Source organism: Dipodomys spectabilis, unplaced genomic scaffold (genome assembly GCF_019054845.1).
Source record: "Dipodomys spectabilis isolate Male_0828 unplaced genomic scaffold, ASM1905484v1 ptg000622l, whole genome shotgun sequence".
In the NCBI taxonomy this organism is placed as follows: domain Eukaryota; kingdom Metazoa; phylum Chordata; class Mammalia; order Rodentia; family Heteromyidae; genus Dipodomys; species Dipodomys spectabilis.
The window spans coordinates 507,247-521,855 of NW_024871299.1; positions in this window are offsets into that span (position 1 = coordinate 507,247).

Consider the following 14,609-nt stretch of genomic DNA (forward strand, 5'->3'; position numbering starts at 1 on the left):
ACAGCAATAAGTCAAGATGCAAATATAAATGGGATCTAAATAGGGAAAGAATAAGTTAAACTCTCCCTTTTTGCAGATGACATGATCTTGTATTTAAAGAATCACACAGATTCCACTCCCAAATTACTCAAACTGAATCAAAAGTTTGGCAAAGTAGCAGGGTAAAAAATTAACCGCAAAAATCAATGGCTTTTCTGTATGCCAAAATGAGAAATGTGTGGCTGAAATTAGGAAAGCAACTCCATTAGTAACAGCCCCACAAAAAATAAATTACCTAGGAATTAACTTAACCAAAGAAATGAAGGACCTCTATGATGAGAACTTTAAAAACCTGAAAAAGGAAATCAAAATAGAAGCTAGCAAGTGGTAAAAACTCCCATGCTCCTGGATTGGAAAGATCAACATCGTGAAAATTGCAATACTTCCCAAGGCTATCTACAAATTCAATGCGATACCTATCAAAATTCCAACCTCACTCTTCAAGGAAATAGAAGAGGCAATCCAAAATTACATATGGAACAATAAAAGACCCCGAATAGCAAAAACGCTCCTCAACGGAAAGAACACTGCTGGAGGAATATCAATACCAATTTTCAAACTCTACTACAAAGCCATAGTAGTATAAACAGCTTGGTATTGGCACAAGAACAAACCTCAGGACCAATGGAATAGAATTGAAAACCCAGAAATGAACGTACAGACCTATAGCCATCTAATCATCGATAAGGGAGCTAAAACAATAGAATGGAAGAAAGACAGCCTCTTCAGTAAATGGTGCTGGAAAAAAAATGGTTAACTACTTGTAGAAAACTAAAGCTAGATACTTATATATCACCTGGCCCGAGAATCAATTCCAAATGGATCAAAGACGTCAGAGTCAAAGCAGACACTCTGAAAACATTACTGGATGGAATAGAGGACAAACCCTAGGTCTCCTTGGCACAGGCAGAAATTTTCTTAATAGAGATCCAGAAACTCAACAAATAAAAGAAAGATTGGACAAATGGGGTTGCATGAAATTGCAGAGCTTCTGTATGGCAAAGGACATAGCTAGCAAGATCAATAGAAACCCCCGGTTTGGGAGAAGTCCTTCACTAGCCACACAATGGACAAGAGTCTCATATCTAACATATAGTTGGAAATCAAAAAATTAAATCCCCCAACAACAAATCTTCAAAGAAACAACTGCCCAATAAATAAGTGGCCTAAAGACTTAAAGAGAAACTGCTCTGAAGAGGAAAGAAGGATTTCCAATAGACACAGGAAGAAAAGCTCAACCTCTCTAGCCATAAAAGAAATGCAAATCAAAACAACATTGAGATATCACCTCACCCCATTTAGAATGGCTATAACCAAGAACTCTAATAACAACAGATGCTGGAGGGGATGTGGACAGATGGAACCTTACTGCATTGTTGGTTGGAGTGTAAACTTGTTCAACCACTTTGGAAAGCAGTATGGAGGTTCCTCAAAAGACTCCACATAGAGCTCCCCTATGACCCAGCAGTCCCACTTTTGGGCATTTACTCAAATGATCACCAACAAGACCACACTAAAGCTATCAGCACAAATATGTTTATTTCAGCATTATTTACCATTGCTAAGATATGGAACCAACCCAGATGCCCCTCAGTAGATGAATGGATCAAGAAAATGTCGTATATATACACAATTGAATTCTCTGCCTCCATCAGAAAGAATGACATTGCCTCATTTGTTAGGAAATGGAAGGACTTAGAAAAAATTACATTTAGTGAAGTAATCCAGGCACAAAAAACATAGTTCCCATAGTTTCCCTTATTTGCAAAAACTAGTGTATGTCTGAGTGAAGCATAAAAGGTCAGTTATGTTGATGTTAGGGAAATGAACCCTAAGATATATATTCAATTTTTTCTTTCATGTGATTGTTTCTAACATATTTATAAGATGATTTCTTTGTTGCTTTGTATGTCCCTCCCCCATGCTATAACCCCTGCTTTCACTGTATTTGATGTTGGTATAATTTGTGGAGGTGAAGGGAACAAACAAATCGTTTAAATAGAGATACAGTTTGACCTATTGCAACAATGAGCTGTACAAGTCATTTTATCGAAAAATTAACTTTACAACTTTGGTGATGGGGGTATAGGGAGCGGTGAATTCGGTGGAGGTGGCGGAGGGGGGGAGGATGTGAAGGGATAGGAAGGGGAAACAAAGGAGCAGGCTACAATGCTTAGTAAGAAATGTACTCATTATCTTGCCCATGTAATTGTAACCCCTCTGTACAGTATTTTCACAATAAGAAAACGAGATCATTGTCTTCTTAATCCTTAACATCTATAACATCTGTTAGCATTCTTAATAGTCTATAACATCTGTTTATTCTTCTGAAGGAATGTCACTTTCAACAAAAATGTCATCCTCAGTTTGCCGGGACAGAATTCTTGCAAATGCAACCAGGAATTGATGTTTATGGCTTCCAAAATTAAGTTTGAGCCTGTTGCATATTAGACAGGCCATGAACGAAACGTATTCAGGTTCCTGCTTTTTTTGGTATTTTCTTTTGGCATTCTCTTCCATTACCTGCCTGTGATGCTCACAGTCACAGTGCTCTTCCTCCTTTGGCTTTGAACCCACTTTCTATAGAACATGGCTGTCATTTGGACTGCATTTTAAATAGGCTTCAGATTCTTGGAACTTCTGTTTGTCCTAGACGTCTAGCCCTAGAATAAGAAGACTATGTCTATGAGATTTTTTATGATAGTATATTACATTATGGTCTCTAATAAGAGTAGTAAACTGGGGCTGCAAGTACTTCATGTATTTCTAGATAAATTACTTCTCTGCTGTTTCCAGGTAAACAAGATTTGTCATATTATTTAGCTCTTGTCTGCCAATTTTTTTTCCTTATCTCAAGGATCAGATGGCTTCTAGGATTCAGAGTTCTTCCTCTGCTGCTATTAGAATATTTCAACCATTTGGGGGAAAGGCTTTTTGTAAATTTTCACCTGCAAGATTTTCTTCCATGTAAGTGTTAATTGAAAAGTACACGGCAGTATTGTCAGCTTTAACAAACTCAGTATAAAAAAAAAAGAAAAAAAACAATGTTATTTTTCAAGCCTTTATGACTGTTTGTGGACTTGTTCTGAATCATTTTTATGTGACTCCTACCTCAAAAATGCAACAAAACTAGTTCCACCATCTATCCCAGAATGTTCCAGAGTTTTCCTGTTGTTATCATTGATAAATGCAATGAAGGGAACAAGTGACTCATTGAAAATAAACATAGTGCTAGGTTTCCAGACTTGGAACCATAGTCTAGGAGTTTAGATATGACACCACAGCAGGAACTGGTTCTCACAAATAAAATACAATCCCTACTGATAAAAATATCCTATCATTTATGAACTTGTGAATGCCTTTTTTGTTGCTTTTTATGAAATAATAGCATTTTTTCTGAAGGCTAGGAAATCCAAGCTCAAGGTCTCTTTTGGTTAGGACCCAGGCTCTCTGTTTCCAAGATGATACCTTGTCACTGCACTCTTCAAAGAGGGGCTGCTGTATCTTCACTATAGGAGATCTAAGGGCAAGGAGGGGAGAATTCTTTTCATCAAACACATACCAGGACTTGTAATCTACTTACCTGTCAAGTACCTCCTAAAGGCAATGCCTCTTTCTAATAAGCCTTGGATGATGAAGTTTCAGTGTTAGTTCTGAGAAGACAAAAATATTCTAAACATAGCAAAGCTAGGTGCCAGTGGTTCAAACCTGTAATCCTAGCTACTCAGGAGGCTGATATCTGAGGATCACAGTTCAAAGCCAGTCCGGGCAGAAAAGTCCGGGAGAATCTTATCTCCAATAAACCACTAGAAAACCAGAAGTGGAGTTGTGGCTCAAGCGGTAGAGTACTTGCCTTGAGCTGAAGAGCTGAGGGACAGCGCCCAAGCCCAGAGTTCTAGCCCCACGACCAACCAAAAACAAATGTCCTACACATAGCACAGATATTTATTGAAAATGAAGTAGTAGTTTTTTAATACTATCCTATACAAATAATAGTAGAAAATATTAGGAGTGATGTTTAGAGTTGAAGGTAACTGTCATACAGGAAGTGGATATGGTGGGAGAGGTAGAGTGAAGGAATGCTTTCTTGTTATGATTTGAAGTACCAATGAGAGTTTAACCATGTCACATGAATTATTTTAATGAGAATAAAAATATTTGAAGAAAATCTTGAGTGACAGCCGGACATTGACATTGCAGAAGAACTAAGTCTGATGTTAAAAATCAACCCATTCTAAAATGGAATCTGACAGAGTAGAAATCCTAGAACCCGAGATGAATGCTAAATACTTAAAAGGACTAGATTTTAACAAGAGTATCTGCCTCTTAGTTTTCTATTATGTAGCCAGAGTGACCAATAATAATTACTTGGATTCTAACAATTCTGATTAATTTTGACTGTTTTTGAGATATATGTAAATAGATTTATGTACTATGTGTTTTTCTGTGTTTGGTTTCTTTCATTCAACATTGTATTTGTGAGATCCTTCCATATTCGTGTATTTATTGGTAGATTCTTTATACTCACACTGCATAGCACTGTTTTCAAGACTTCGTATGTTTAGAAAAAATCTGGAGTGTTTAGTAAAGCAGATCTCTTGATCCACTTTCAGAACTTCTGTTTTAGCTACTCTAGGGTAAGTTTTAAGGACTGGTTTTACTAACAATGCCCATATGTGATGCTGGAATGGGGATCGTATCTTGAGAACCACTTCTATAGAGGATGCCATATAGGAATAGACTACCATGCTTTCAATAGGCATTTGGTTTGTGATTACTGTTTTCTTTCTTGAGATAAGGTCTCCCTGTTGCTTAGGTTGGCCTGGAACTCTTTATCAGAATTCCCACTTGTGCCTCTCAAGTGCTGAAATTACAGATATATACCACAATGCCCGCCTTTTTCTGATCACTTTAAAAAATATTATTCATGTATTTACTCTTGGCTATACTAGTTTATTCTGATAATCTTCATTAATTCCTTTATTAAAAATAAATAGCTCATGTAGTGAGACTATGTATTATCTTATTTTTAAAAATACATTGTACAGACAAAGGATAATAATGACATCATATTGTTTTCTGAGTGCCAAGAAATAAAGTCATTTTATTACCATCTCCAGTTTGCTTATGAGAAAGTAAAAAGTATAGGATACTGAGGTTGGCAAAGTTCAAGGACATGTCCTTAAGTACCACATCTCTTCCCCTTGACATGCCATAGTAAGTATGCCAAGCCAGAAGTGTAATCTATATAAATATAGATCAGAAGATACAGGAGAAATCACTCTCACTGCAGAAATCCCTGCCTTGCATTCATAGAGCCAATACTCCAGCTGATGGGACAGATACAAAGTGTATGCAATAAAGGATAACAGCAGGTGGGTACAAGTCAGTGAGCTCAATTTCATTTGATAAAAAATACAGAAAGAATTCAAAAAGAAAAGAATTGAGTCCTACAATCCACGGAGAAATTTAGTAAACACTGTGAAAGGGCCTTCTAGGCAGGGGGGATATTCTGAGTAAAAGTATCATATGTTCTGACAACTGAAAATAGTTCTATCTGGTTGAGACATGGGGTGAATATGGATGAATTGCATCGTAGAAAACACCTCATGGGGGCTTTGTTATATGAGAGTTTAGAAAAAGGTAAGCAAGGGAAATGCGGTCAGATTTGCTCTGTGTGTGTGTGCATGTGTGTGTATGCATATGTATGCATATGTGCAGAGCATGTGTGCACTGGGTCTGGAGCTTGAATTCAGAGGCTAGGTATTGTCTCAAGGCATTCTGCTGGTTAATTGAAGATGAGACTTTGGAATTTTTTCCCGCTAGCTGGCTTCTAACCTCAGTCCTCAAATCTCAGCCTTCTGAGCATCTGTGATTATAGATATGAGCCTTTAGTACCTGGTTCAGAAGCAGAAACGGTCAGATAAGTTGATGTTAGGTGAAATGAGCCCCAAGATAGGGACTCAAATGTTTTATTTTCTTACTTGTTATTGTTTCTAACATATTTATGAGATGATTTCTTTGTTGCTTTGGATGTCCCTCCCCCACGGTATAACCCCTGTCACTGTATTTGATTTTGGTATCATTTGGGGAAGGGAAGGGAAAAAACAAATTGTTTAAATAGGGATACAGTTTGACCCATTGCAACAATGAGAAGTACAAGACGTTATGTCGAAAAATGAACTTTACAACTTTGGTGCAGGGGAGGGGGGAGGAAGAAGGGGAGGTGCGGGGAAGAAGGGGAGATGGGAAGGGTAAACAAAGGAGGAGGCAACAATGCTTGATAAGAAATGTACTCATCACCTTGCTCATGTAATTGTAACCCCTCAGTACGGTATTTTCACAATAAAAATAAAATAAAATAAGTTTAAAAATTTGCCTTTTAAAGGATCACTAAGATGTCAGATAAAGGATAGACTATAAAAAAGGAAGAAAACTATACATTGTCATAACTGAGAATTTTAAGGAGTATTCAGTCAATAGTACATTTTCCTCAAAATTTCTAGCCATAATAGAGCAAGTGTTTGATATAATTTTTGTTAAGCACTTTAAGTAATTTCTAATATTAATCTATCTATGCCTACTATATTTATTATCTACTAAAACAAAGATAATGATAAAAATGTCATTCCATTGTAATACTTCACTTGAAATCACTCTGTCACCAAAGATAACACAATAGATAAGTTACAAAAGTATTCTGGAAAATTACAGACTTGAAAGAAATTGAACTGATTGTAAAAACAAATTATTTCAACTTGATTGATTGGTTCTAAGAATACAGAGTACTTCTAAAGGGTTGGGTATAACAATAGTCATGAAATTAAAAGAAGTGATATTCCTCTGGTATGTGAGAACTCTCTGTTATAGAGCTACAGAACTAGGTATATACATACTCTGTTCCTCTTGGGCAGTACTTTCAAAAATTTTAGATACACTGAAAATGTTAATTATGACGATGGCATTAATTAACTACTGCTCATTAAGTACCTATTGTGAATTGAATGTTTCATTTTTAAATTAATTTTATTTCTAATTAACATTTTTTATTATTGTATAAGTGGTTTCAACTCAATGGTCAAGTGTTTCATTTCTATTATTTCAATTATATAGATTAATTATCCTTTCTTTGAAATGTTAGGCATCAGAAGTGTTTTAGATTTCAGATCTGTGATTGGATTTTGGAATATTTGTATATGTGTGTGTGTTTGCATGTATCTTTTAGGACAAGATTGAAATAAAACTATGAAATTCAGTGTTTCATATACAATGTACATATTCTGAGGTAATTATATATATATATGCATACTGTGTGTGTGTGTGTGTGTGTGTGTGTGCGTGTGTGTGTGTACCTTCATTTTCGCTGAATCCCATCAGAGGCAATTGGGAATTTTCCACTTGTGAGGTCGTGTCAATACTCTGAAAGCTCTGGATTCAAGTATTTTGGACTTTAGATGTTCAGGTTAGGAATGTTCAGCCGTTTCCAATTCTATGAAGCTGGTATCATTATTCCCATTTAGCGATAACAATACTAAGGCTTAAATAATTTATCCAAAACACTCACATTGTATGTGTTAATCACTTACAATGTGAGGGTTTTAAGCCTCACATTTATGAGGGTTTTAAGACTCACATGAATGTTACCTAGAAACTCATGTCTTCAATTATGACATAAATCTCTTTGTTCTCTAGATCTGCATGTGATACTCAATTTTCAATAAATAACTGGCTCCAAAATACATGAAATATGTCAAAAAATGCATTGAACTAAGCTTTTTAGGGCCTAAATAACTTTCTTTAAATCTTCATAAAAGATAAGAATGATATACAATTAACAGAATTATATCCCATAATTATAGCCATAAGGAATAGGACTATAATTATAACCATAAGGAATAGGAAAAATGTATAAAATTTAGAACTGATTTCAAAACATTTTCTAAATTAATTCTAAAAAAAAAGAAAGATAAACATAATGAAAGTAGAGATCTTTATAGAAAGGACAAGAGAAGGGGTATAAGAGGAAGATTTATATGCAATGGGAACTAGAACAATAGATAAAATATATGTAAGCGCTCGTGCCTGCTATCACAGCTACTAAGGAGACTAAATCTGAGGATCCTGATTTGGAGCTTAGCCAGACAGGAAAGCCTGTGAAATTATTTCTGATTAACAAGAAGTAGATGAGTTGTTTAAGTGGTAGAGAGCAGAGAGCCAGTCTTGAATGAAAAAAAGCAAGGGAAAGCACTCAGCAAGCCCCAGTACTGGGAAAAAAGGGAACACACACACACACACACACACACACACACACACACACACACACACACACACACACACACACACTCTGCACATAGATAAGGAAACTGAGAGTGTGATAGGGTTTAAGGGTTTGGTGGAAAGGGATACAGATATCCAAGACAATACTACACAAGTATCCCTTCTGATTACTTTGGTAATTAAACTTTATGTCATAACATTATAGAGAGGAATGACCCCCATGAAAATATCAAGTAAATATACGGACATAAAACTAGGACTATTTCATCCCCCAACTCTAAAGCAGAGGGAAGACATTGGGATTTTGCAGAGGGATTAGGCAGCCAAGAGTTGGAGTGTTAAGTGCTGGTTAGCTTGGAACTTGTGTGCCTCAAAGTTATTGACTATTAAAGGTGTATGTTCTGTTGGACACTAGTGGCTCACCCCTGTAAATCTTAGCTTAAAAATTGCTTTTACATATAAAATTAATGATTATAAATACTAAGAATGAAGTTGACATAACTAATTTAAATATTTCATTAGTTATTTCTGGACTTTGACTTTAGTCAGTTTCATATTTCTAAACTAATTTCAAAGTATTTTTATGCTTCCAGCACTTATGTAAGTCCTTGAAAAGCTAGCAGGTGCAAGGCTTAGGGTCTACATTGCATAACAGAACCAATGGTCATGCACCACATGTTACATTGGGTATGCACTGGTGTGGCATGAAGACAGGCACACTTTCTCCTGCATCAACCTATGAGGGAAAACTCCAGTCATTCTCATAGAGTGTTTTGAAACAGATGTTCAAATTCTACAAATACACACACACACACACACACACACACACACACACACACACACACAGAGGCATTTTACCAGGGGCAAGATCACAGAAGATCCATCCTCTTTCCAGTAGTCCCTTTTCTCCAAAGGCTTTTCACTTAGCAACCAGTAATTTTGTCTGACTCATCTCTTAACATTTATTATAAATATAAAATGGTAAATTTCTAACTACATTGTTCTCTCTGATGTATTCAGTGTCATACTTCTACTGTAGAAAGAAGCCTTTTCTTCACATCTATTTACTATCTAATTTATATAATTATCCATACATCTACCCAGATAGCTATCTATCTAGCTAGCTAGCTATCTGTCTGTCTATCTGTCTATCATCACTGGTGTCTTGTACTTTTGGAAGAACCAATGTGTAGCCTTGGATTCTTATTCTATTCAGTGGATTATTGTCTACTTACATTTTCATAGATATGGCCAAATGAGACTTTTTTAGAACTGATCAATTGCCATATTCCTTTGTGATGTCCCCAGATATTTATATATATTATTTTCCTAGGAATTCTAGATCTTATTAGTGTGGAAAAGTACTAAGGAAAAAAGATTTGAGTGCTTGATAATGGGTTTAATTAATTTTCTTTAGTAAAGAAAGCTAGAAAACACAAAATATATCCATGCATTCAAACTTCTACTAAGCTTTACATTCTAATCCAGACTTCATAGAATTTTTCCTTTACTATCAATATTCCATTGTAATGCCCATCTATAATGAGAAATTTTGTTCCCACCATAAATACATTTCCTTACTTGTTCAATTTATTTAGTTCTACAATATACACAAAGTTTCAGAATAACTAAATTCTTACACTCCTAAAAAGGACAGCAAAAAAGAGTTTATAATTTTTCCACGTTTTTATTTAGTAAGAGCTTGCTGAATAACCTAGGGTAGCCTCAAAAGCATGATCCTTCTGCCTCAATCTCCCAAGTAATAAGTATACAAGTCTGTTTGACCACCACCTCTAACATTGCCTTTGCTAGGCAAGCTTTTTGCCACTAGCTATATGTTAACTCTTTATCTTCTTTAGATTAAAGATATAACGCAAAGCTATTTTATGCCAAAATAACTGGGATAAGTTGGATTTATTTAATACTATTTCTGGTTCATTATCAAATGTGAGGTATGGATAATTTCTACTCCACTTATTAGCTTAAATAAAACTTTCTAATGCTCTGAATTAAGTTCTGTTAGGTGATTTCAGTATCTTTGTTTTTCTGTGAAGAAATTTCCCTTTGAATCTGCTGTGTTTCAAAATAGCAGTGATCTGGTCTCTCATTTCACCTCTGTTAACCTCTGAACAAGTGGTGAGTTTCAACACACTTTTACTGAAAAAAAATGAATTTTATGTAATAATTGCTACAGGATTTTTTAAAAAATAGGAAATGGAAGAGGTAAGTTGTTACCTATCTTTCTGCTCTATTCCACCTCTTTTCTTTCTGATTTCACAGGCAGAAGAGATACTATTTGAAGTTTGTTGACAAACATTTCTTAAGATGTTGGGTATATTCTAGGCACTGAAACAACTAGATCGATCTGAGGATTAGCATCTAGTGTCAAAATGAAATTGTCCTGTGACATGAGGCATCCACTGAGAACATTATGAACTTTTTCTACATGATATATCAAAAAAGTACATGTTTTTATTTGACTAATAATAAGCACATTTCTGTTTATTTAAAGTATATTTTTGCCTGGTTTGCTTTCCCTCTAGTGATTAAATGGCAAAATTAAATTTCTCACTTGGAGTCCTATATATCAAGTTTGTGTAAGAGTGTGAAAATCCATTACTGACATCACTATGCTATAAATCATTGTAAATAATTTTTAAGATGGGTCAAATCTATGTAACCTAATTTGGACCCACCAAATGAAAATTATGTGTTCAAAATTAATTTTTTCATATGTATTTACAAATGATAAAAAGAAGACACAAGACAATGTATCTTCAACAATAGGGGACAACCTCTTCACACAAAATTTAAATTAAGTAGGAAAAATATTAACATGAAGTGTTTTTTTGTCTCATTTTCTCCCTAGATTCTATGAGGTGTGCACCACCTTTCTCTATAGTCTAAACAAATTATTGCTTATTTCTGTTAAATTCCTATGATGCAGTTGATAAGATTTCCTTCTTTTGCCTTAATTGCTGGAGAAAAGAGTATAGTAATGAACTAGAGAATGCACAAGGAACTCCCATGGACTTATGAGCAAGTTTATGCTAGAATCCAGAAAAGTCTTTCCCTGTATCTCTCCTCTTCTGAAAGGAAAGCCTTGGATAAAGCCAGTGTTTATTATTAAATAATGGTCCATTTTCAGGATATATTTTTTGAACATTTAAAATTATATGATGTTCCTCATACTTTGACTGATGGTTAGTGATCATAAGCAATTTGTAGGCCTTATGTGGGTTCTCTTTCTTTTTCTGTGCACAGGTCTGTTCTGTGGACAAATATAAATTAACGCTCAGATACAATTTCTGTTATGTATGATTGCGTGTAAAGGGGAACAGTAAGAGGGATAAACCTGAAATTATTCTTAATAGTGAAGCAAGAATAAAGCCAGTCACTGCAGACACAGCACTTATACTCTTAGCAGCATGCACTGGAGGATTTTTTTAATTTTAATTTTATTGTAAAGGTGTTATACAGAGGAGTTGCATTTATATAAGTAGTGCAATGAGTACATTTCTTGTTGAACAGTGTTACCCCCTCTCCTGTTTAATTTTTCTTTTAGAGGATTTTTCTGACACGAGACAACAAAAACAGTGCCCACAAATTCCAATAGTCGGTTCTAACAGTTATCAATCATAGTTTTTAATGGACACAAAGTCAAAACTGACCATGCCTGGCCTTGTAGCAAGATTCAAAATGTTGGCCAAATATTGTCACAAAACATTCAGGTGTTAGCTGGTTGGTGGCTCATGCCTGAACCCTCGCTACTCAGGAGGCTTAGATCTGAGGATTGAGGTTCAAAACCAGACTGGGCAGGCAATTCCGTAAGACTCATCTCAAATTAAGCGCCAAAGACCTGGAAAAGGAGGTGTGACTCAAGTAGTAGAACATTAACCTTGAGCAAAAACCTCAGGAACAGCAAGCTGGCTCAGAGTTCAAGCTGTGACATACCAAAAGAAAATCAATCAAACAAACAAAAAGAACTATGAAAGTCTTACAAAATCTGATATACTCAACAATCTTGTTAAGGGAGGTTTTCAGATAACAGAAGGCAAGCAAGAGCTAGGTAACAGAATTGCTAATACAGAGGAAGGGCCAATTCTTAAGAATTAAATCTCAATGTATCCTGGGTTTAGGCTAACATACAAGGTCTCTAATGATTAGATGTTAATTAGGTTACTTACAGAAGCCTTACTACTTTGGCCATAAAATATATCCATTTCAAACAGGTGTTATACGATTGGATTCCTGTTATGTTTACGATAAACAATCTTATGCCAGGTATACCCTGCTGTGAATTACAACTTTCTTGTTAGCAATACCCTGGGTTTTTGGTTAAAGGATATTATCCTTAGAATATTTGTTTATAAGGATATTTAACTAGTCATCTTTTCTCTTCCCTAAAAGTATCCTCTTACAATGGTAACGAATGAATTGGAAACCTTTTGTTTATTTCTCAGATGGCAAAATCCAGTGGGTTGAAATCCAGCCAAGTTCTTCCTTTCTGAAATCTGAATTCATTTTGTAATTACTTAAGAACAGAATCAGATAAACTTTAAGGAATTTTGTTTGTCTCATATTCATTTACCTAGTAAATGTATCTCACATCAAATTTTAATAGGTAAAACAGTTCAAGCATTGGTGGCTCATGCCTGTAATCCTAGCTATTTAAGAAGCTGAGGTCTGAGGATCATGATTTGAAGCCAGCCAGGACACAAAAGTCCATGAGTCTCTTACCTCCAATCAAACTCTTGAAAATCGCAAGTGGCTCCATGGCCCAAAGTGGTAGAGCACTAGCCTTGAGCAAAAGAGCTCAGGGACAGTGCTCAGACCCTGAGTTCGAGCACCACGACTCACACAAAAAAAAGGAAAGGGAAGGAAAGAAGAACGAAAGAGGGAAGGAAAAAGGGAAGGGAATGGAAGGGAAGGGAAGGGAAGGGAAGGGAAGGAAAGGAAAGGGAAGGGAAGGGAAGGGAAGGAAAGGAAAGGAAAGGAAAGGAAAGGTAAAGGAAAGGAAAGGAAAGGAAAGGAAAGGAAAGGAAAGGAAAGGAAAGGAAAGGAAAGGAAAGGAAAGGAAAGGAAAGGAAAGGAAAGGAAAGGAAAGGAAAGAGGAAAGGAAAGGAAAGGAAAGCACTGGCCTTGAGCAAAAGAGCTCAGGGACAGTACTCAGATCCTGAGTTCAATCACCATGATTCACACATACAAAAAGAAGAAGAAGGAAAGGAAAGGAAGGAAGGAAGGAAAGAAGGAAGGAAGGAAGGAAGGAAGGAAGGAAGGAAGGAAGGAAGGAAGGAAGGAAGGAAGGAAGGAAGGAAGGAAGGAAGGAAGGAAGGAAGGAAGGAAAAAATAAGGAAAGAAAAAACGTACACATGATACTTAAAAACGTGCTCTTTACTATCTGGCATAAGGGAGATGGGACAAATTGATATAATCTGGGCAGACTTTGTGACCTGTCTTATTTCCTTCCTCTTTGAATTTAACTTGTTCTCTCAGTGTGATATAGTAAGGATGCATTATGCTAGGGGATTATATCCTGTCTTATAAAATCAAAGCATACTCACCCAAAATGCAAAATAGGAGTAAACGTAATAGAGTAAGTCACATTTACTAATTTAATAAATAGAATAAATAGAGTAAGTGTAAGTAAAATAGTAGAGTAAGTAATATTTACTAATGTTAGTAAATATCCTTTAATGATATATATTCTCTCTTGAATGGGATCAACTTAATTTATCATTAATAAATTCATGACCCATTATTAAATTCAGAAATCTCTCTTAGCAGCATCTCATACCAGCTGGAAATATTTTGTAAAGAAATTGTGATATCTCAACCATAGCTTCTCATGAACAGTTTCATATCAAACTAAATGTCAGTAGATATCCTTCCAGTTTAGTTTTTGCTCATAGTTAATGAATAAGCAAGAATTAGATATCTTGCATATAAATAGTACAAAAGAAAAGAAAACTAAGCAATATTAGGACTATAAGCCGGTTGGCTTTGTGTCTTCCACTTGATGGGCTTTGATACCCTGTAACTACTATAAAAATTTACTTTTTAAAAAAGAATCCATGGGCATTTAGAGCTATAACATCAGTGCAGAGAAATTACACATGGTAGGAGCATACAGCTTCTCTGAGACTTTTCACAAAATATGTGAGCAATGGCACATACCATATAAATCTATTTTTATTTCATATTTATTTATATTTATGCTGTATTTATTATATCATAATATTTATATATTTATTGCTGATACCATGGTTTAAACTCAAGGTCTTGTGCTTGCT